We start from the raw sequence: 25,031 nt of genomic DNA, 5'->3' as shown, positions 1-25,031 counted from the left end.
TCAACGAACTATAACAAGGGAATTTCTATGGTTTTGTATGAGTGAAATGTCCAACTAACTATAAGATCCCTGAAACCTGTGTTTTTTTCAGTGAATATATATATGATAGTACCTACTGGCGGTTGCTAGTAGGCAGTTATAGTTTGAACCTAGTTTTCATAGGAAAAGCATTTTTTGACTTGGCTATACCTTTAGCGTTGTTTGACCAACCTTCATGACATTTTCCCAAAATGTATCAAGGAAGGTTCTTTGTGTCATGGAAAGTTTGGTGGGGATCTGTGCAGTGGGGACTTAGAAATTGACACATGAATTAAGGGTGCATTTGTAATGTTAACAACCCAGAGGAGCCTTTAACCAAAGCTACAGCCCGAACGGCTGAACAAACTTACACCAAATTTGGCAGTGAGGTAGAGGATAGTTCAAAGAAATGCCTTTTGCTTATTTGATGCAAATCTGTTCAGTAAATGTTGAGAAATGTAAGTTGAAAATGATAGATTTATCTGGCTCAGCGCATGCTTTTAAGTAACTTCCGTGTGGGCCAGGTCCCGAGGGCATGTAATAAATATAGAACTGGGGCACATCGGGCAGCCCTCCTAGGGCTTATCAAAGCCCCATGGCCCACCACCTCTCCAGGTCACTTTCATTACTAGGAGTGCGCCAGGAGTTGCATTGGCAGAGTGATGTAGAATACCTCTCAGCAAACCCACTGTGCGGGTCCTACTGGAGGTAATAGGAGGACTTGTTGGCCCCTAAGGACCCTATAGAGCCAGGGGAATGTCATCCACCAACTGCCATTGTGCCGGGAGGCATGTTTGGAGAGTGGTGGAGAAAGGGGGCATGGCCTCTGACAACATATCAGCAATTCTGCTGTGTGGGACTTACTGGAGGTAACAGGAGAGATAGTTGGCCCCCAAGGAAGTCCTTGAGGGCTAGCTACCCCTCCTGTTACCTCTAGTATGTCCCGCACACGGGGAGTGCTAAGAGGTCTTCAGAGGCCATGCCTCCTTTCTCAATCACTCTTAAAACATGTATGCTGGTGCAGTAGCCATTGGGGAATGAAGCCCGCTTTACTCCTGAGTGATCATGGAGGCCAAGAAGCCCTCCTGGAACCTGCTGTAAGTCCTACACAGTGGAATTCCTGTGAGCTGGTTGGAGGCCCCATCCCCTTTCTCCACCATTCTGTAAACGTGACTACTACACTAAAAATCATGTAAATTCACTGAAAAAGCCAAAGGATACAGGAATGTTTTAGTTAGGAATTAGCATTTTTTTTAAACTTTAGAAATTCACTGAATAAACCAAAGGTGACAGGGACATTATTATTAGGAAGTACAATTTAAAAAAACCAACCTTAGACATTCACTGAAAAAACATAGGTTACCAGGGCTTTATAGTTAGGTTGACATTTCACTCATACAAAATCAGAGAAATTCAGCAGTTATCATTAGATGAGCTAATTGTAACTCGTGCCCCTGCAATGCACTGTTTATGACTTCACATATTACATCACTGATGACATTGTCAAATCAGTGCCAAGAGTTCTGTTCACAGTTGAGAGGCCGCAAGGAACAGGGAAAGTATCACAGGAGGCTGCCAGAGTAGCGCTGAATGCATAGAATGCTTGAGCTTTGCGTTGGTTGTCCCCACGAGCAGTCGATGCTGTAATACGAAGAGGTGGCTACTGGAGCTTTGTGTTCAATACCAGCGCAGATGAAGAGACCTTGGTGCAAACAGGGTCTAAAGGGCACCACTTGGGGGTCAGCAACTTAGTTCTGCTGGGTCCAGGTGCTAGGGCAGGAAGTTAGGGAACCTTTTATGTCCCTGAGGCACGTGTCAGAAGACTGGCAGACTAGCCCTTGAAGTCACTCTGGTAGCCCTGGGTTCAAAATTAAGTTGCAGGTCCAGTTCTTCCTCAGGCAAGTGGGCAGCAGGGCAGAAAGGCAGCAAAGGCAGCAGTAGGTAAATCGTCCAGAAGAGTGACTGTTCTTTCAGCAGCACAGCAGTCCTTCTTCCTGGCAAAGTATTCACCTCTCACGAACTTCAGGATGGCTTCGGTTTAAATGGTTGGCATAGGCTAGGTTTGCCAGGGGTCACTGCCACAGGCCCCTGGTTGTCTGCGGCAGGAAGCAGGCCCGTTCACCAAGCAGGCAGCATTGGGAGATTAAGTGATCTGATGAAGATGGCGGCTGTGTGAGAAGCCGCGGAGCAGCAGCGCAGGCGAGGCGATGTGCGCTATACCCTCCTCGTCCCCCCCCTCCCCGTAGAAGTATCGGCTTACCTGGCTGATTCCCGACCCAAGAAGAGGAGAGCCGATGCTGATCTTTCCCTGGTTGATTGGAGCTGTTAGCTCCCAGTGGAGGCTGTCGGCGTACACGGACGGGCTGCCGGTGCTCTGGGTCCGACGTCCGCGGTGCTGGGGGCGTGGCAGTAGCCAATCGAGACAGGCAGTGCGTGCCGGCAGAGAAGCAGGCAGAATTCGATTGACGACTGACTTCTTTTGGCTGAGGGAGCACTTTGCCCACAACGTGCTGGTAATGGCCCCAAAAACGGCAGCGACTGCTGCAGCCAAAGCGGCAGCCAAGAAGAAAAATCAGGCAGCCCTAGTAGCACAAGCGGCGCAGGCAGCACAGACGGCTCCTGCACCATCCTCTAATGAGGACCAAACACATCAAGCACATCAAGGGACAGAAGACACGCCTCAACCCACAGTGGATCCGAAATATGATGGCGTTGAAACACCAATGCCGCCTAAGAAAGGAAAACAGATGACACAGCACCCCCGGCAGTCCCCTTCCATTTCAGAGATACTGATTCGTGGGGGAAGGAGCCAGAAGAGTGCAGTAGCTGAGATGCCTCAACCCCTAGTTCAGGAACCAATGGCTCAAAACTCCGAAAAGACTGGAAGGGCTGCATCCATCCATCCCCCGGATGAGGTTGAAGGGCAGGAATATGCTGAGGAACAGGCTGAGGCGAGGGGGCGAGACCCAGCCACAGTTACCCCGGTGGCTACAGGTATGGATTCGGATAAACAATTTGATAAACAATTTGATGGGGGTGCAGCAGGTAACGGGGGGGTAACTGAGACTGTGTCATTTCCTGGACACCTGCTGAATGAACAGCTGGAGCAGGCCGGGGGGCAATGCTTAGTGACCGAAGGAGGTATGGAAAAAGGGAAGGAGAAAGAAAGGGCGATATGTTCCCCATTAGCCCAACTCACCCTCATGGATGAAGGGGGTAAGGAGCAAGAGAAAGAAAGCAGTGAGTGTTTCTCCTCGGTCGCAGAAGATGCGGAATGGTCCGATGAGGAGAGGAGCTCCCAGGATGGGAGTAACTTGGACTCGGATAGTGGCAGCGATCTAGAACGGGACCCCCCCAGTACAGCCAAAAGACCTGGTGGCCATGATGAGACCCGTGCGCATCAGATGAGGGATCTGACCTGGGATCACTCTTCAGCTACGCCCCTACAGGGAAACCTACAGGGGAACCCTAATACCGAGGCCCCATCATCGAACCCTCCACTACTGGATGTCATATACCAGACTATCCTTACGCATAGAGAGGAAGCTAGGCAGGATACCCGGAAGTCACAGGCAGCAATGCGTAAGATGCAGGGGGCCGTCAGGAAACTCTCTAAGGCATGCACAAATGTGGGGGATAGAGTCACTAATTTGGAGGAACGGATTGTGGCAACTGAAGCTGAAGCTGCAGCAGCATCCTCTAAGGTCGATTCTCAGTGCTCCCAAGTTGTCGACATCCAGTGGAAACTGGAAGATATGGAAAATCGGATGAGGCGCAACAACCTCCGAGTCCTAGGAATTCCGGAAGGGTCTGAGGGCTCAGATATTAGGGTCTTCATGATCAACCTGTTCAAAAAAGCGTTCCCGGAACTATCTGAGTGGAACTGGGCTGCTGAAATGCAGAGAATTCATCGTACGCCATTCAGAGCTCGCCGGGGGGCGGGAAGTGATGATAAACCCAGGGCAGTCTTAATATTTTTTGGTAACTTTGTTCTCCGGCAGCTAATATCGGAAAAAGCTCGCCCCGATGCCAAAAAATCTATCGAGGGGGTTTCTTTCTTTGTGAGGCCAGACTTTTGTCATGCGACAGTGGAGAGGCGGTGGAGACTCCGCCAGTTGATTAAGCCCTTTCAGGACAGGCACATCCAGGTTTATTTAGTAAATCCAGCGCAACTTAAGATACTGAAAGATGGGAAGACCATATACTTTTCGTCAGAAGTCAAGGCAAAGGAGTTCCTGGACTCTTTATGATTTAAATAGTCTGGTTGTTGGAGTATTAAGTTCGCCAAGGTGTTTGAAACCTAGAATATTAATATATATATATTTCTGTTCTTTTTTTTTTTTTTTATTTTTTTTTTTTGGTGTGTGGTCCACTATCTATTTGGTTGGGTCAATAGTGGGATGGATGATTAGGGGGGGACGGGTTGGGGGGAGGCAAGTTGTGGTTCATATGACTATGAGGGTCTAAGAAATAGCTTCGTACTTGTTCTGCGCTGCTGCACACAAGCATCATTAGCTCAGACCAAGGTCTGAGTGCTCCTAGTGGGAGGGGGGAGAGGGAGGGTTTCTCTGGGAGGGCACCGGGGGAAGGGAAGGGTAGGGGGGGGGAAAAGCAGAAAAAAATGAAAATTTGTGGTACAATGTTTTTTACAGCTTTGTGGTATTTGGAAAATGGTGAACATGTTTTGGAAAAGGTCTTCTTTAATTACTATGATGCTCAGTTGAAAGTTAGGCTATCCGTTAACAATAACCATGTCAAATCTTAATGTATATTCAATAAATATAGGGGGGTTAAACGATTGGGCAAAGAGATCAAAGCTGGCACAGTTTGTCAAAGCAGAGTCCGTAGATATCTTGTGCCTTCAGGAAACCCATCTACCTTGGGCAAAGAGGCAGCTGCTGAGGGTTGGAGGATTCAATATTTTGGCATGTTCTACCCAAACTTCAACAACAAGAGGAGTAGCGATTTTGGGGAAATCCTTTTTGGGGGGGCAAAACGGGCTAAATCTGATGCACATGGTAGATGGGCTGTGGCGGAATTGGAGTGTGGCATCACTATCTGTTGCATATATGGCTCAAACCAGGATGATCCAGAGGTTTTTGAAAATTTGGAGGAGGAACTGTCATTATGGCCGATGCCCATACTGGTCTGTGGTGATTTTAATATCTTCACGGATCTTTCTGAGGGAAGTTCCTATGCTGGCAGAAAACCCAGGGTCTTCACGGCCCTTCGTTCCATGATGTTGTCGCACGGCTTAATGGATGTCTGGGGGGCAAAGGAGCCTAAAGATCCAGGCTATACATATTTCTCCTGTCCCCACCAGAGGTATAGCAAATTGGATTATTTCTTGATATCATCAACAGAAATTAGTAAGATTAGTATTAGGAAACTCCCCAAGGTCCTCTCGGATCATAATCCATTGGCAATTATATATAAAGGTTTGGGGCCAGGTAGGAGCCCCAGGGCTTGGACATTCAATCGAAAGCTTCTGGCCGACGCACTTTTTGTTGAACATATGAAGAAATGGGCACGCGAATTTTTTGATGCCAATCGGTACAGTGCATCAAGGAATTCTGTGTGGGACTCATTTAAAGCAGTATTGAGGGGGGAGGTTATTAGTTACTCTGCGCAGTCTAGGAAAAAAGAGCAAGCCACTAAGGTCAGGCTTTTGGGGGAGTTAGGTAAGGCAGAAGAACAACACTGTCAGGATATAACCCAAGGGAGGGAAGGTAGAGAGAGCCAAATGAACATTTGTCTAATTAAAGCCGAATTACAAAAATATTTTGCAGAAAAGGCGGCAGCAGAATATTGGACATACAGGGGGAGGGTATATGAAACTGGGGAGCAGGCTGGTAAGGAATTAGCGCTAAGGATCAGACAAGACTATACTAAGAGCATAATAACAAGCATTCGTGAGAATGGACGGGATGTGGCGGAACCCCAGGGCATCCTTTCAGTTTTTGCTAATTTCTACAAAACCCTGTATAAGGAGGAAATGGATGGGACATACGTAACCAACGGTTTTCCAGATAATGGGCCTAAATTGGGACCAGTAGAAAGAGAAAAATTGGAGCTGGATATAACGGGGGATGAGATCCGCGAGGCACTATCCGACCTGGCTGCTGGCAAGGCGGCTGGGCCAGATGGCATTCCTCTTGAGATGTATAAATGCCTCTCAGGAGAGCTGGGTCCAATATTATTGGACCTATTTAATGGCATCATAGGTACGGGGAAGATCCCGGAAACATGGAAAGATACCAACATCATAGTCTTCCATAAAAAAGGAAAGCCGAGGGAAGATCCAGGGTCATACAGGCCTATATCTTTGATAAACTCGGATAACAAGCTTTATGCCAAGATCCTGGCTATGCGGTTGGGGAGGGTTATTGGCGGACTCGTCTCCCCATGGCAGCATGGGTTTATCCCCGGTCGTGGAACGGCGGATCACGTTAGAAGAGCAATCTCACTGTTCGAGGCCTATGCTGCTGGGGGGAGAGGAGTAGCCATGATCCTCCTGGACGCAGAAAAAGCGTTCGACCGCGTCAGATGGGTCTATCTATGGAATGTATTGATGGCGAGAGGGTTTGGCCCAAAAATCAGGACGGCCATTAAAGCCATGTATTCCGACCCAAGGGCCCGAATGCAGCTGATGGGCCAGAGTTCGGACAGGATTGGGATAAGCAGGGGCACCCGTCAAGGGTGTCCCTGCTCACCCATCCTGTTTGCTCTGTATATCGACCCTCTGGTTAGGCAGATTCTAGGGAACGGGGGAATACAGCCGGCAGTTACAAATGGATTTACGAGCAAAATACTGGCATATGCCGATGACCTGGCAGTAATTACACCAAAGCCAGCTGAGGCTATGAAGGTATTGGTAGAGATCGCTAGCGAGTTTGGTATGCATTCGGGGTATCGCTTGAATGAGTCAAAGACCCAGGTAATTTGTTCCAGGGGGATAGTTAAAATCGATCAAAGATATGTCGACTCGGCCACTTACCTCGGGGTAATACTTAATGCTGAAATAGGCTCTATTATACAAGATAATTATCTCCCGCTTTTTAAGAAAATTGAATTGGATTTAAAGCGGATGGACTCATTGCACCTTACACTTATTGGGAGAGCCAACGTGTTAAAGATGACCATGCTGCCTAAACTACTGTATCTGTTTAGATGCATACCATATCTAATTGACGAGGGTATGTTAAAAAAGATCGAGTCTATCTTTAACAGTTTTTTATGGCAGTATGGTAAAACCAGGAGGGCATTAAAATTTATGACCCTCCCCCAGGAACGCGGAGGCTTGGCGATTCCAAATATTAGATTCTATCACTGGGCTGGGTTGCTAACTGAGATGTCCATATTATTTGAGCCAATGTCCAGAGAAAGATATACAAATGACCCTACCTCAGATCTATATGTTTTACCTTCAATTTACGAACTACTGATGGGAAAGGAGGCTGTGGGGGTTTTGTTGAGAAAAACCAGTCGCAGATTTTTTAAAAAATCCCGCTATAAGGCGGCTTTAAGTGCCTGGGATTTGTGGAAAAATCTGCAGAAACTATTCCATATCCCTAAGATAAATTTATATACCCCGCTGTGGAACTCAGGGTATACACCTAATTTGGGTGTGGATGGGGCTTGGAAGTGCTGGGAGCAGTTGGGTATTCGGACGGTGGGCAATGTGACGTTGAATGGAAGCGTCGCTAGCTTCAACTGGCTGCAAGAGAAATATGGTCTTCCCAACGACCAAATCTTTAAGTACCTCCAGGTGTCACAAACACTTAAATCGGTTATGTCTGATATTCTGCCTGAGTCATATTGCCCGGTACTGGGGTATTTGCTAGGAGGAGGAGATAGGATTAGCAGTATATATCAAGCACTAATTGAAAAATCCCCCGACGATCTTGAGAAACACGAGGTTGCCTGGGCAGTTAGGCTCCAAGATCCAGATACCGATTTTGATAAGGCCCTGAGCTTGGATAAGCAGGTACTTCGATCCTCAAATTTGAAGGTTCAGCATTTTAAAACACTTTTTAACCTGTATTATACACCATCTAAGCTACATGATTGGGGCATGAGAAATGACAGTAACTGCCCCAGGTGTCAGAAAGGTCCAGGGGATTTATTACATATGTTCTTTTACTGTGAGCAGCTTAGTTCAATCAAATCTGAGATAGAGAAATTTCTAGAGGGGCTGCTAGGCTTAAAGATCTGCCTATCCCCGACAATAATGATCCTCGGGAGTGACAGTAAAACGGCCAGTCTGAACAAAGAAACAGAGGCCTTTATTTTTATAGCTGTTGCTGTTTTACGCATCCTACTATCAGCTGCTTGGAAGGATCCTAATGCCCCAACCTTCCAATTGTGGCTGAACAGGCTTCTTGGTATCCATAATATCGAATCTACTTTATATTCTTATAAGGGGAAGAAAAAACGGGATTTTGGAAATAAGATTTGGGGCCCCTTTAAAACCTGGAGAGAGGGGCAGCGTTGAACATCGGATGATGAGCTTCTAATATGTATATTTATTCGCATATGCAAACCCCTGCACAAAGGTATTTATAGAATGACTAGCGCTATGTATGATGTTTTAAATGTATACTGAAACGTATTATGAAACAATGGAATTTCTTCTTCTTCATTAAGATGTATCTGTTTTTTGTACCAATGAATTTTCAATAAAAAAAAAAAGGGAGATTAAGTGATCTATCCCCAATCACAGAATGTTAAGCCGATGCCGAGACTTGCACCTGGTTGTCCAGTTCCAAAGTAAGCAGCTCTGCTGATAGCATCACATCCTTTCCCCACTTCGCTCATATGAATGAAGAAGATTAAAGAAAAAGTGAAAGGTTACGTAACAGTTTTATCATTTAAATTGCATCCGTCCTGAAGCTGGTGAGAGGTGAAGTTCTGCAGGAGTCATCATGGAATGTTGCTGTAGTATTCTGTCCTGCTATCCCCAAACTTCATTCTGAGAAGGAAGATAGCTGTACACCTGGAGGTACATCTGTGGACGCACTGAGTCTGGCTTCCTGACATACACTACCAAGACATGCAGGTTTGTGAATTCCCAGGAGTCACACCATGCACTTTCAACAATTGAAATATACGGAATTCTACATAAAACATGAATTGAACAGTCGGATTTGGACAATAGTCGTTAAAGACAGCAAGCAATGCAGGTCCCAGCCGAAAACATCGTTAAAAAAGCATTGACCAAATTACGGTCCTGAGGAGAACTCTAGAAATTGTGAAGGATTTTAAGTGCATTGAGACAGCTGGTTGGGAGAAGAAATATTGGTGAATATATCAGCACAAGCTAGGAAATATGGCATAATGCCTGTTTCTACAGTATTTTATCCACACTAGCTTACACTGACAGGATGCATAGTGTTATTATTTTATAAACTGAAATTCCGCCAGGTGTTATTTACTTAGATTTAAGGACTGGTCAATTTCACATTTGTATTGTCTTTTTATTTATGTGTTAATGTTTTTGTATGTTGAATCATCGTTGTAAAATGTACATATGAGAACAGAAACAAAAGTCGCCCTTCAAAAAAGAAAAGCGATTAATGCCACTACATTTGTAAGTGTGGTTATTACATCAAAACTTAATAACTTGAATTCAGCACCTAGATACCAAAACTGTTGATATAAGTTTAAAAGGGGCTCCGTTTTTGTGCTAGGAATGGGCCCAACCCCCCCCGCTTCTTTATATAGCTTTCTAAAAGTGGCAATTTCAGAATTGTTATAAAAAAACTGCCTTTATCATTAAATAGGGTTTTTAATCACAATTCCAAAGACACCAAACATGACATAGCTACCTGCTCTCAATTACAAATTACAGCTTATAAAGAATTTTAGGAGTTTTTAAGAGTTTTTCACTAACTGGACAAGTAAAACTTAAACACACATGTCCAAGTTTTTAATTGCTCAGCACCCTGCACTAGGGGTGACTTCTATGTAATAAAATAGGAGTTTAAGGCTTGGCAATGGGATTTAAATGTCAAGTCACCATAGCAGTTTAAAACTGCATTAAGGCTGCAATGGTAGGCTTTGGACAAGTTTGTAGCTGCTGCTTAAGTGGGTGGCACATACGTTTTGAAGGCCCATTAGTAGCATTTAATTTATAGGCTCTGGATATATGGCATACCACTCTACAAGGGATTTACAAGGAAATCAAATGTACCAATGAGTTGTAAGTCAATTAAACCATGATTAGGGGAGAGAGCACAAGCACTTTAGCACTAGTTAGCAGTCCTAACGTCAGCAAAAACGAATTCAGCAAAAAATGATGGGCGGTAAAGGAAAAGAGTTTGATGATGACCCTGCACAAGCTATTGAAGACCAGCCGCAGCCCGTGGAGGTAGTTCCGGTGAGGCAGAAAGGCGGGGCAGGGGAGGGGCAGGGTGGGGGGGGCTAAAAACCAGAATATGGATAATTGTAGGTAAGTAAACAATTTAATAAATAAAACAAATTTCGTAGCGCCCTGCAAAATGCGATGCAGCGCGTGCTACGAAATTCGTTTTATTAATTACATTGTTTACTTACCTTCAATTATCCATATTCCGGGTTTTAGCACCCCCCACCCTGCCTTTTCCCACCCCGCCTTTCTGCCCCACCGGAACTCCCTCCACGGACCGTGGCTGTTGAAGACCTAAGATGTTGAATGAACTTAAAAATGACTAACTGAAGGATTCCTTGATAAAGCCCGGTTGTTTACTAAGGCTCCTGTAAAAGATCCCGATGTTGCTCTTATTAAACCAGCTATAGAAAAATGTTAATTTCCAGAGGCACAGTCGATCAAAATGCACCTAATGTACTTACACAACATAGAAACTCAAACAAAATGTTCCGTTAGCAAAAAAAGTTACAAATACAGAAAATGAGTGTCCCTTCACTTCTTGACTGCTATGGAGAATCAGAAATGATTTTAAGCATGTACAAGTCATCAAGATGTTATAATCTTTACAGGACTTTAGTAAGCATTGACCATTTCGGGCAGCCCACTTACACCACTATAATGGCTATAAAGTATTAAGGTTTCCAAAATGGATAGCAGTGAAATTGGCTTGCAGATAAGTTAAACTGAAATTCATAACAGACCATCCTCACATGCATCCCAAACAGCTCAAAATATTCTGTGATAAAGTGGTTTGGAAAATGATTCTATCCATTTGTTTCTTCAGTTTAAGTTCAGTCTGATTAATTGACACAACTGTCTGTATGGTCTGATTACTGAAACCTATTAAGTGCATTTTTGTTCAGCTATTCATGGCCACCGAGCCATATCCTTGAGTATGTCACATCTGATAACATCTTTCAGAAGTAATGGATGACCGGTGCAAGACACAGAATAAACAAATCTTGCAAATAATACGGAGTGCACATCAGTGTCTGACTAAAACACAAATGTGACCTAAAAAGCAGTAAATAGATGACAATACTTCCAAGCAAAATGAATAAATGTATTCCTAGAAGAAAATACAAAGAGATTGCTGGTTTTAACATCTAAGCATGTAAAGAGAAATGCAGTTCTCTGCGGGGTGACTGCTAACAGGAATACAGTTCTGGAGAGCATGTCAGGAAATCATTCCTAAACAGCACTGATATGCTTGGGATGCATTTACACATGACCAGAAGCCCTTCAAATAATGCATCATGATATTGTGTTATATGTGCTTGACTGGTGAATATGTTTAAGCCAGTGTATTTGGAAATGTCTTGCATTTTTAAAGATGTATAGGCAGTGGAGGAGTGACTGGGGAAGCTGAAACATAAACTCGTCTGGCTGTTAGAACCTTCAGTAGGTTACCTCTAGCTCTTAAAACTGAATCGAAAGAGAATCTCTAAAGGATTGACTCCACAAGCAAAGTTTAGTCTTTAGGGTGTAAGGTATCAAAGATCCACTGACCACTCCCAAACATCTCTTACCATCCTTAGTCCTCCAGAGTTCCTCACTTTCGGTCACGCAGCAACCAGCTAAGGTTTAATTGAGGTGCTCACGTCCCCCCATAAAATTAAGGTCGAGGAAGGATCAGAGTAAATCACTCACACATCCCACCATAGGTTTGCATTTTGAGTAGTGCATAAATAAAGAGTTGTACTTCAAAAAGGAACAAGCTAAATAATACAGAAATGCAATGCAAGGTACATGCATTCCAAGAAACACACACAAAGGGGCACTAATGCACACCAACCACATTTATACACCCCCCCCCCCCCACTGGGTGCAGCCAACACAAGGTGTCAGACCCACAGGCAACTCATTTACAGGCACCCATTCATATCTATATAGCTTCCAAGTGACGCTTCGTTATAATGACCCACTCAGCCAGTCCAGGGGCCTCATTTACTACAAAATGATGCAGCTCAGTCCCGGAAGCCATTATTTTACTATGCCGAGCTGCGTCATTTTAAAAGCACAGGGATGCGTCGTATTAACAACAATACGATGCATCTGTGTACTTTCCCCTGCACTGGCACGCAATTGTCTGCCATGTGCCAGTGCAGGCACTCTTGCGCCATGTTGCAAGGGTGCCTGCATTGTAGGGAAGATTGTTTTTGTGCAGGAAGGAACAACTTCATGCACAAAAACAATAATTAATGGCATTTTACTCTTTCTAGGCATGCTGCAGAATGCAGCATGCCTAGAAAGAGGAAACAAATGAGGACAAATAAAAGTATTTCTTCTTGTTGCACCACTCTCACGCCTCCCCTGGGGAGGAGTAGGATTCTGACGCATTCCCAGCCGTATAAAACATTATAAATCTGAAAATGCGTCATGCTCCGTGGATTTTGTGTGGGAACACCCACTGCAATACCCATGGAATGCCCCTTTCATGCAGAGTAATGCGTAAAAGGGGCCCATATTTACAAGACCAGGAAAAGTCATGCCTTGTGACTTTATGTGGCCTTGTAGATAAGGGCAAACCCATTGCGCCGCCGGTGAGTTGAAAAAAGTGAAGCACTGGCAGCACAATCAGCTTTTAAATGAGGCCCAGGTTTTTTTTGTTATGCATTTTTTTCGTGCAGGAATTCTTTAAGAGTCCATACTTATAATGTGTAAAAGTAAAATACAAGTCCTAACTATCTCTCCATCTAGAATGACAGGGAAAGCCTAATCTTAATAGGCACAGTACAATTATATTTTGGCCACCAATCAGCAATGTAGATTTGGTAGAGATTAGCATTTTGAGAAGGGAATGTAAAAAGCTGCTTGGAAGGGCAAAATTAAAACATTAACACCAATGGCTTGACATCAATTCAATCTTGTTATAATCAGAAATTCTTGAAAACGAGGAATACTCTCGATTGTATTTAGGATCCTAAGACATTAGCAACCTTGCTATGACTGTCTTGGAATTGCATATGAAAAATCTATGGGGCATATTCACAAGCCCCTATCGCCACCACAACATCACTTTTTCAGATGCTGTGGTGGCGATAGGAACTTCACCTTATTTACAAGGTAGCATTAAGTTGATTAATATGGCTTAACGCTTCCTTGTAAATAAGGCACCCTTTCATGCTACACATAGCATGAAAGGGGAGGGTAATGGGTATTGCGGTGGGTGTTTCACTGCAACACTGCAACACCCATTGATTTTGACGCGGCCCCCTATTTACAAGAGTGGCCTAAATAGGAGGCAGCCCCAAAATTAAGACAAGGGAAAACCTGGTCCTGAACAGGTAAAACAAAAAAGAAATGTGTTTATTTCTTCTCGTTTTTGCTGTTTCCATGTGTGCTGCGTTGTTCAGGACACATGGAAACAGCAAAATGCCATTGATTGTTTATGTGCAGGAAGCTGTCCCTACCTGCACATAAACAATCATTGAAAAATTGCATTTTGCAGCTTTTAGGCAGCACACACAGAAGTTACAGTGTCATTACTGATGTTTTATGTGCAGGAAAGGACATCTTCCTGCACATAAACAATCATTCCCCTGCCGCACAGACACCCTTGCACTAAGATGCAAAGGTGCCAGCATTGGTGTTAGGCAGCTAAATTAGCACCAGCACAGGGGGAAATGCAGGGCTGCACTGAATTCGTGCAAATATGGTGCAGCCCTGCATTTCAGAAGTGGCGGAGCAAGGCTTTAAGCCAAGGAGGCTAACGCCACGCTCCATCACTTCTCTTGTAAATACGCCCCTATTTCTTTTAACCAAACCCTTTACTCCCTTTCAAATACGTAGTGAAGAAACATTATTTCTATCTTTGTAGAATGGCCCCTCTAGGTGTTATACTAATCAAGTCTTCATTGGTTATTCAAACAATAACAAGACCTGCTCATAATGGCCCATTAGATCTCACATTTCTGCTCATAACTGTGACGTTTATCAGGAGTTCCACTGGATTTAACGGTCCATATATCCTCTGTTCAAAAGTGATACAAGATATTGTCTACATTAGCTTTTGCCACCGTATACATTATGCTTTACCGACCAATTTTACCAAACTCCTGGTGCCACATTACACTTAGGGTGCACTGTTCCTGTTTGCATCACATCAAACATTTAACAAGGTGTGCCAGGCCAAACATGGACAGTGCAACCTATAATATATAATGTTCCTATCATATATAATGTTTTGCTCTCAGTGCACCCATAAACTAGTGAGTTCCCAGAGGGAAGGGCATTAGTGACAGGCTAGTGCTGTCTGAAGCAGCTGGTCCTTCTTTCACAGAATAGGTGGCAACTGTTCTGCACTTTCAAGGTAGGTTAGTGATCCGACTCGACTCCTTTCCTTTCGGAGGGCGCCCTCAGGGTGAGCACTGACTGTGAACCAGCTCCTGATGGGCAGATTTCATCCTTATTACTTGCATCCATAATACTGCATAGGTGAAGAGGGAAAGGATTTTCTTGTTAGCATGGGGGCACACCTCCATGCTAATGAGGGAACACCCCCTTAAGATGGCACCAGTACTTGGGGGCCGATTAGGATGGCGGACGGACTTGCGTCCGTCCGCCACCCCTGAGTAGGAGGGACCGTCCGCATGGGCAGCGGCGGTCCCTCCATGGCAATTAGGATGTGACCGCCAGGGTGGCGGTCACATCCTCTATTAATAACATTGCGGCGGGTGCAGCTTCAAGCTGCACCCGCCGCAATGTTAAAAATGCATGTGTTGCATTTACATGCACAAAGCGGCAGGCACCGCACGGTGCCTGCTGCTTTGTGTACGCAAATGCAGGGGGGTACCATAGGTACCCCCCATGTGCACCCCCCACCCCCCATTCACCCAGGGGGCCCGCAACGGGCCCCCAAAGGGAATGTCCGTATGCTTTTCCATGGCGGAAAAGCCGCCGTGGAAAAGCATATTTACACAAACATCATAATATGGCGGACGGTGTCTCATAGACACCGCCTGCCATGTTATAGCTTTTCCGCCGCGGTCGGAAGCCGACCGCGGCGGACGGAATTCCAGACCCACCAGCCATCCTAATTTGGCGGTGGGTCTTTGGAGTCTCCGCCGCGGTTTTTCCGCATCCTCCAGGCTGGCGGACACTTTCGCCGGCCCGGAGGATGCGGAAAAACCGCCATCCTAATCGGCCCCTAAATGTGCACCAGCACTATCTTTATTACAAAGGAGGTTCTGCCACTCTAGTGTCTTCAGCCACTTATGTAATACTACAGTAACACAGGAGTGCATATTATGGGCACACATGCCTGTTGCACTCCCAGGGCACTGCATGCAATACCACCCCATAGAAAGGAACAATGTTTCATTCACTTCCAAGTAATTATGGACTGATATTCTTAATATGAAGGTTAAGCTATACACATGGATATTGCTGAAGTAATTGGAGGAGTGGACTACAGTTAATCTAATCCTTACAATTTGGAAAACCATTTGTCGCAGATCCGGTACTATAGATAGCACACTAACACTTGTGTAGCCACACCTTTAAAGAGTGGGTATAGGTTTGCACGTTTGTAATTCCTTTATACACCACCAGCTAAATTCAGAATTAATCCAGGTGAACTGCACTAACTAAATCCTTTTGTTGATTCAACTATTACACCTGTAGCCCTTTTTTAAATATTAGGAAGGTGCTCGTTACTTCAGCATTGTTATGCCTACACCTGTAAAGAGGTAGTAAAAAACTGTTGTAAATGGATAGATTTATGATTGGTGGGGTGTTTTACCAAATTCAGAGATGTAGTGGAAGAAAGTTATGATCAGTTACTTGAAAAATTGATTTCAACTAATAAGGATAGGTGGAATTTCTTTTTAATATATTTTCTATGAATATCGACATAAGCAAGGCAAAATGTTTAAAGGGATGTCTCGGTGACTTGCCATGTGGAATCCTGTGTCATCATTGAGGCTGCAGTCATTGAGCGACTTGTGATGCGAGGGCCTGCATCAGGGATGCATCGCGCATTTGCGGTTTAGATGTGGCTGTGGGCTACGAGGGGAAGACGTTGTGCTGGGAAAGTCCATGCAGCATAGCAGAGGCGCCAAGCAGCAGATGAGATGTGTCAGTTCTGCTGGGTCCACAGGTGGGCTGGCAAGGCAGCTTCAGGCCCACGTTCAAGGATCCAGGACTAAGGGGGGTACCACTTGGGGGGTAGGACTCACAAGTAGCAGAGGTCAGTTTCTGGGTTCAAGGTTGTGGGAAGCCTATTCAGTCCCTCAGCCTTCTGATCAGGAGGCCTGCTAACTAGCCCTCGGAGTCACTTTGGGATGCTGGGTTTAGAGATGCAGGTCCAGTTTTTCATACACAGGCAAGAGGGCAGCACAGCAGGGCAGCAGTCCTCCAAAGCAGCAGTCGAGCAGAGTGGCAGTTCTTTCAGCAGAGTCCACAGGTCCATAACTGTACTGAAGAGTTGAGTCTCAGCCTCCAATATTTATATCTCATGCCCACTGTGAAGTAGTTGGCTTCTAGAGGTTTCCATCCCCTACAGTGTCAGGCATTCCCTTCCTTCCTGCCTTGGCACCAGCTTGTGTGGGGTTAAAAATACTAGTGAGAAATAAAATATGCCAATTGGGTGTAAGCCAATCTTATCATATTTTAAGGAGAGAGCAGAAGCACCTTTGCACTGGATAGCAGTGGTAAAGTGTGCAGAGTTCTAAAAGCCAACATCAAAAGTTTGGGGATGACCTTGAAGAAAGGGCCAAGTCCAACAATGAGTCTATCTAATCATGTGCAGTTATGCTCTGACTTGCCTGCCTGCATTGACAATGTTTTTAATTACCTCAAGAAAGTAAAGTCATTTATTTATTTATTTATTTATATTTCTTATAAAGCGCAGGAATTCGATCTCCAAGGAGATATCTCCGCGCTGTGTTGTTCCAAGGTAAGTAAGGACAGAGAGTTTGTATGACATGTCAAGGGTTACTGGGTAGGAAACAGGTATGTCTTCAAGCATTTTCTAAAGGTGGCAAGATTGGAATTTTGTCTTAGGAAGAGGGGTAGTGAGTTCCATAACATCGGACCTCTGAATGCAATGGACTCGGCCTCCTTGTCTTTCTCTTTTGATCCTAGGGATCTGTAGCAGAGCTTGATTTTCAGATCTTAAGGTTCTTCCTGGTTGATAGGGTTGAAAGATTTTAGTCAGATACCTGGGGCCGGTTCCGTACAGACATTTGTGGATGGTACAACATATCTTAAATTGTACTCTCTGACATATAGGGAGCCAGTGAAGTTTGCTTAATAAAGGATATGAAGGGGATCTAGCAGGAACATTGAGGATCAATCTGGCAGCAGTATTTTGAACAACCTGCAGTCTCTTCAGCTGTGCTGCATTAGCGGATATGAGCAATCCGTTGCAGTAGTCAAGCCTACTCATAACTAAGGTTTGTACTAATGTTCTCCGATGATAGTCTGCTAAGTAAGGGAAAACCCTTCTGAGTAGGCCAATTACTCTCATGCAGGTTCCCGTGACCTGTGTGGCATGATCTTTTAACACCAAGGATTGATCTAGCTTGATACCCAGATTTTTCACGCTTTCCTTGGGACAGGGAGCTGTATCCAATTCAGGGGGCCACCACTCAGGTGACCAAAGGAGTGGGGCATTTCCAAAGAGCATGACCTCCGTCTTGCCCATATTACACTGTAGGCAATTGGAGGTCATCCATCCAGCTATGGCTCTCATTCCAGCAGCAAAGGAGTTCCTTACTGCAGAAGTCATGTTTTGGAATGGGAACAGCAGCTGGGTGTCGTCTGCATAGGATATTGGAGTGAACCCAAATTTCCTTGCGACCTTCTCCAGGGGGGCCACATACACATTAAATAATGTGGGGCTTAGGCATGAGCCCTGTGGAACCCCCTTGGTGAGCTCCCTGGAGCTGGAATAGTGGGGGCCCAGGCGAACGTTTTGGGATCAGTTAGAAATGAAACTTTTCAACCATGATAGAGCAGTTCCCTGTACTCCCACTCCCTCCAGACGACTGATCAAGGTGTCATGAGACACCGTATCGAAGGCAGCGGACAAATCTAATAGCACCAGAATCATAGAGCCTCCTCTATCCTGTGCCATTCGGATGGTATTGGTCACGGAGAGGAGAGCTGATTCTGTGCTATGATTTGGTCTGAACCCAGATTGAGAAGGGTCCAGACCGTCCGCTGCCTCGATAAATTTAGAGAGATAGATGTTGACGTGTTTCTCCGTCATCTTGCTGATATAGGGTAGGAGGGATATGGGACGCAGGTTATTAAGTTCTGACCATGGTAGCGCGGTGTTTTTGCGAATGGGGTTCATTACCGCCATTTTCCATTCATTAGGGATCCTTCCTTCCTTGAGAGAGATATTGATCAGTGCTCTAAGGCTTGGAGCCAGAATGCTGGCCAGTGGCGCAATCATCATGGCCGGTAGTAGATCAGTCGGTGATCCAGATTTAATTAATTTTAGAAGCATATCTACTTCAGTGTGGCTGATCTCTGGAATCGAGGTCAGAGTGAGTCTGCGTGTTCCATTATTAGAGGGTTCATCTCTAGGACTATCTATGATATCTCTGTTATTGTGTGGTGTTTTAGTGATTTTGTCATAGATTAAGTCTATCTTTTCCACAAAAAACATCGAGATCTTATCACATAGATTTTGGTTAAAATCATCTGGACTCTCACAAACTGTAGGTTTGACAAAGGACTGTAGGACTTTGAACAGTTCCCTAGTGGAATTTCCTGCCTCTGTAATGTGTGAGTCAAGTTTATGCCTCCGAGCTTTTTTTATGTTTTTAATGTAGTTGGAGTGAGCTTCTAGATAAAGGGTTTTACTCATAGGAGTGTGAGTTTTTCTCCATTTTTTCTCCAAACTCCTGCATTTTTGTTTTTCGACTCTTAGTTCCTCTGTATACCATATTTCTGTCTTTGGCCTGACACGTTGTTTATGTAATTCTAATGGAGCAATTTGATCAATGGCCTCTGATAGTGTTTTATTATATTTGGCCAATCCTACTTCAAGATTATCGTCCTCAAGAAAGATAGGTTCTTTCCATACTTGCTGTAATGCATCTGGTGTTAATTTATGCCATTTTCTTTTCCATACGGATGGGAGAGGTTTTTGGGATCGGGGGTATGAGCCAAGTATTTGAAAGGATAATAAGTAGTGATCTGACCAATGAATAGGAGTGGGTGAACAGCATGGTATTTTAGCACAGTTGGTTAGAATTAAATCTAATGTATGACCTCCTATATGTGTTGAGCCATTATTTTGAATTTTGAGTCCTAAATTGGATAAATCATCAATTAAAGATATAGTGTCGGGATTATTTGTTACATCCACATGAATATTAAAATCTCCAAGGAGAATAAAATCTTCATTAGCTCTAAAGTATGGGGCTAATAGTTCCATAAGATTTAAAGAAAAATCCAGACAAGAACCAGGGGGGCGATATAATAGTGCCCCTTTCCACTGTGATTTAGAAGAGGAAGAGAATCTAAAAATCATTATTTCCATCTGATCGTTGCTATGCTGATCAAGTGTGGAGACCTTTAAGTTGTCTTCATAGACAACGGCCACACCACCTCCAATTTTGGTCTGCCGATCTAGATGTAGAATCTTATATCCGGCAGGTATCGCTAACATAATTGTAGGGATGTTATGAGGTTTAAGCCATGTTTCCGTAAGAAAACAAATATCTGGCAATTCGGAATTAATAAGATCCCACAATTGTTGGTGGTGTTTGGGTAGCGAACGTGTATTCAATAGAAAACATTTAAGTCCTGGGGGTCCTTTCCTAACAACCTGAATGATATTATCTGTGCTATCAGCTCTGGTTACGGGAGGGGTCCGAGCATACTGTTTTATCACAGCAATAGGGCCCATATCAGTGCGAATATCTCTAGTTAGGCATATGTTTGTAGCCTGGAAGCGGCAATTAGCACATGAAAAGGGACCTTCAGGGAAAGGCCATGTGTCACGTATACACTTTTCAGTAGAGGTAGCATTTAAACGGAGAAGCGTTTCTCTAGAGTAACACAAGATGGGGCTAACCTGTGAATTAAGCGATCCAGGGATCCGCGCCATATCCCTTGTGCCGTCCTGTCGCGGACGGACGCAGACGGGCTTTTCTTCGGCGCTTCTTAGGCGCGCTCGAAGGCGCCCCCTGCGCGTAACCGCTGCGCGTTTATTGAGAGGGCGTTGCTAAATAGCCCTGAGGGCGGAGACAGCTAGAGCGCTGACCTCCGCTCTAGGGGAAGTGTTAATAGTAATGACAGGTTCTTACCTGGCCGCCCTCCGCTCTACGGCAATAATTGCCGAGTCGGACCGGGGCGGACAGGCTTCAGTATCGAACCAGGCAATGCGGGGGAGAGTATTAGGAATTTAGGCAGTTGTAAATAACATATGTGGATTTTTAAAATCAATTCCAACAAGTATTTAAAATCACCATTAATTCACGATATTCACAGTATTAAACTATTAAAATGCCTCGTGTGTCGTTCTCCTTCCTAACTCCTCGCAGCCCTCGCAGTCAGGACAAGCAAGCAGTCAGTAACTTTACCTTCGTTTGCAACAGCGGATCGGGGGACGCTGCCACCACCTCCCTACCGCGAAATCAAGTCCCAAAATGCAAAGATTTGTTGGACTTATTTGCTATGTTATATTCTTGTTATATCTATGTGATGGTTATGTATCCAGTATCAACTCATCATGTTTTGATCCATGCTTTGAAAAATTAATTATTTACACAAATAAATGAATAAATAAAACATGTTTACAAATTTTACTTTTGTAACTGAACGGGGTGATTTGAGTTTTAAATTGAGAATTCAAATGGTGACAATAAAAACTATTGTCACCACACTTTTAAAAAGTAAAATTTGAAAACGTTGTTAGGGGTGCCTTCTTATGGAAAATGTCTTTGTTGTGTGAATTTAATTTATTTTCATGAACTTTTTCCAACACTTGCAGGGAGTTTGTATGTACTAGTAAAACATACCAATGTACACACAGCAGCAAGATGCACATGGATTACATCATGCTGGGATCATTTGACCTTGTCCTGAATTTGAAAACTGTGATGAAGAAAATGCCATAATCAAATATTTCAATTTACCCTGAAATCAATGACTCGATCCGAGAAACAAGACAGCTTTTTGTTGTAGTCTACAAAATGATGAATGAAAAAAACAAAATTGAATAGTCCATGGTGCATACTGCTATAATCTGGGATACCCAGTGACCCTAGAGATTCTACATTTTGACAGAGTGATTTGATGGCACCAATGAGAGCGTGACAAATACTTTTAGCCCCAAAGACATTGGGCCAAAATAAAAATATGTTTGTTCAACTTGAAAGGCTGAACTGATGATGGCACGTGCAAAAGCTTGCAAATGTACTTTCACAAAAAATACATTTGTCTTAATACTAGTAACTGGACTCAACATCAAATGTTTGCTTACATTCTGTTTGACAGGTATTCTTCATTATAATGTTTGATTTACAGCAAGTCAGTAAATAAACTTTTACTCGACTACATCCATAAAAAGTACATTTCATCAATGTAAAAATATACAGTACCAGCATGATGCAGCTGTAAAGACAACAACGTGTTGTTAGCACAACATTTCAAAAATTGATTACTATAAATATACAATAAAAAACAACCTTGGGGGGGGGGGGCACAGGGGGAAACAACATATTAATCCATGCTGTGTGTTTATATATATAGGTTACTGTCACACGATACTATACTTACCCATTATTCTTAATGCCATTGACTAAATGGAATACAACTCTAAGCACTGTAGAAATGATAGACATGGATTATAGGACCTAATATTTTCGGCACATATCCTTTGGAGAAAAAAATTGTGGTCTGGGTGCGCTATAAAGCCTACAGAACACTATGACATGTATGACAGACTGTGGTGACATATAACAGGGACAGCACGGTAAAATATGAAACCGTGATCCTTGCTGAGAAAAGCTGCTACAAAGTGCACCGTGCCTAATCTAAACGGTAAAAACTATCTTCAGGGTTATCTGTCCACGTTAGGTAGGGTCCCGGCCAAGCAGTGGTCTAAATCTTGGAATATCTCATAATAGAGTCCATCGAGTGTATATCAGATACCTTAAGTTCACTTCTATGCCTAAAAAACAGGTTTTTTTACATTGGTTTTAGAATAACTATCAATTGTCTCGGGAGAATACAAAACGTTTGGGAGCCCAAGTTCTTTAGGGAAAGTTGCCAGGGAACCTTCTCCGTGGGGTCCAGGTTAAATCCGTCCTCAAGTATCGAGCAATTGAAAACTTGCCTCGGTGGAATGCCACATCTGTAGCCAGAGTAGTAAGGGTGTGATTCGAACGGAATATTCAATGTAGGGTAAACCGAATTCTGAGTGTACAATACAGTTCGCTGTACTTTATGAGATTGACCGCAATTTACATAAAAATCTATTGTCTAAAATGTGCAAATTCCTTGGTTTGACATAACCCCAAACTCTGGCCCCAGATATCCCAACAGAGAGACATTTGCTCTTGTAAAGCAGGATAGTTTGTTTAACAGGCTTATGCCCACGTTTTCATGCAAAGTTAAATATTGCTTCAGAGGCCTCTAAAAAATGCTGTGCTCTTTGGTTTAATAGTTTCCCCCAAATCTAAGGTAGAACCAGATATAATACCCAAATTGTTAATATTTTTGACCTTACCTACTGTGGTCCCATCAATCACATAGTTTTTGGATTCTGTATTTTTGGGCCCCACTAGGGCTCACTTTTAAACTAAGATTATTCATAAAACTAATGAAAGAATACAGTAAAATTTAAAGGCCATTTACAGTGCGCGCAATGAGGACAGCGTTATTGGCATATAAAAGAAAGGCACAGGGCGATCCCCAGCCTTTAGCAGATACTTTCCTCTTCTCACTAGCTCGCCATCCAGGCTAATGATATAAAATAAGAATAAAACATATGCTAGAATACAAACCTGCCTAACACCACGAATCGACCCAATAAAGAGATGCATTCCCAGTTCTGACCCATAACAAGCTTTCACTATCGTATCCCAGTTCAAACATTTAGGTAAGGAGCTACCTATGCCCATCAAGTCTCATACCTTACACCTGTCCATCATATAAAAAGCAGAGGATAGACCCATAAAGGCTATATATAAAGAACCTCTTCTGGCTTTGACATATTTTCCGATTAACATATTTAAGTTTAGAGATTGCTCCACTGTTGCTAAACCACAGCGGAAACCAAATTGACTTCAGAAAATTATTATTATTTTGTTCTGCCCAATCCTCAAGTTTTTGTAGGATGACCCTTCATAATAATTTAAAGGACGGATCCTGAAGAGATATGGAGCGGTAGCATATCGGTTGGTTCCTATCACCCTATTTAAAAATCGGAATTATATTTGATTCCCTGTATGATTTTGGTGTGTTGCCCTTTATGGCAGCTTGGAGCACATTGGCTACTAACGGTGCCCCGAAAAGAGGATCTGTTACAAGATGTCAATAGGGACGCCATCCAGTTTGGGAGCGTTACCTTCAGGATCATCTTAGGATGGCTTTGTACACGTCATTTAAATCAATTGTATTCCTTAAACTAATTGCACCATCAAGGTTAAGAACTAGAGGTTCTAATAGGTTGGTCTGGGACAAATGGACACTCCCTAGTAAAGTGAGTTATCCACTGATCAGCTGGAATATAGCATTCAATCTCTGGTTTATTATGCTCAGTGAAGTACGGCTTCCCAGAATGCTTTATAATCCCTAGATTGCTTTGCTGCTTTGAAATCGTCCTAGGTCGCCCTTCTTATCTCCTCCCTATGTTGCTTCAAGTACAACTTATATGAGAGTCTGGCCTTTCTGAAGTTCCAATATTGCGGGTTAAGGCATTAGTTACAGATCTGAGGTGCCTGTGGGCTGCCCTGCATACGAAATCAAACCATCTGTGGGTGGGAGTGCCTTTGAATTTAAACATACTGGAAATTGATTGGCAAATTTCCCCAAAGCCATTCACTCCTTGCCTTGGATCGGTCTTGTCTGATAGACAGCTATTGATCCTATCTTTGTTTTCAATGATAACTTTAGTAAAAAGTGTGATTGAGCTGATTTTGTCCTATTTAATTTGTAACGCTATATTAGGACAGTAACCCACATTTGGTCGTTTGACGCACATCTGACAATACTTTTGATAAATAAACATGCTAAAGATCTACTGTACTTCTCATTCAGCTATTGGCATAGAAAGGGCACAATAGGCTTTGAGGTAGGTAATGTAAATGTAAATGAGGCATGCGAGAATTGGATCGGAGGGATGTTCACACCCGTGTGCCCTGGTTTCACAGTACCTGCCACCAATTTATGCTACACCCCAGGATTGATTAACAACAATCCTGGGTCATCACAATCATAACACTGTCAGAACTCTAAAAGCTTTGGGCCATATTTATGAGTACCCTTGCGCTTCCGGAACATCACTTTTTGTGAAGTTTGCCGGCGCAGGAGCCTCCTCCATATTTACATGGCAGCACTAAGCCACTTTTTTTGGCTTAATGCTCCTTCGTCAACATAGCTACCTTTGTGTTAAAGGGGCATGCAATGGGTGTTGCTG

Source organism: Lissotriton helveticus, chromosome 3_1 (assembly GCF_964261635.1).
Source record: "Lissotriton helveticus chromosome 3_1, aLisHel1.1, whole genome shotgun sequence".
In the NCBI taxonomy this organism is placed as follows: Eukaryota; Metazoa; Chordata; class Amphibia; order Caudata; family Salamandridae; genus Lissotriton; species Lissotriton helveticus.
Note: the sequence above shows the minus strand (reverse complement) of the source record.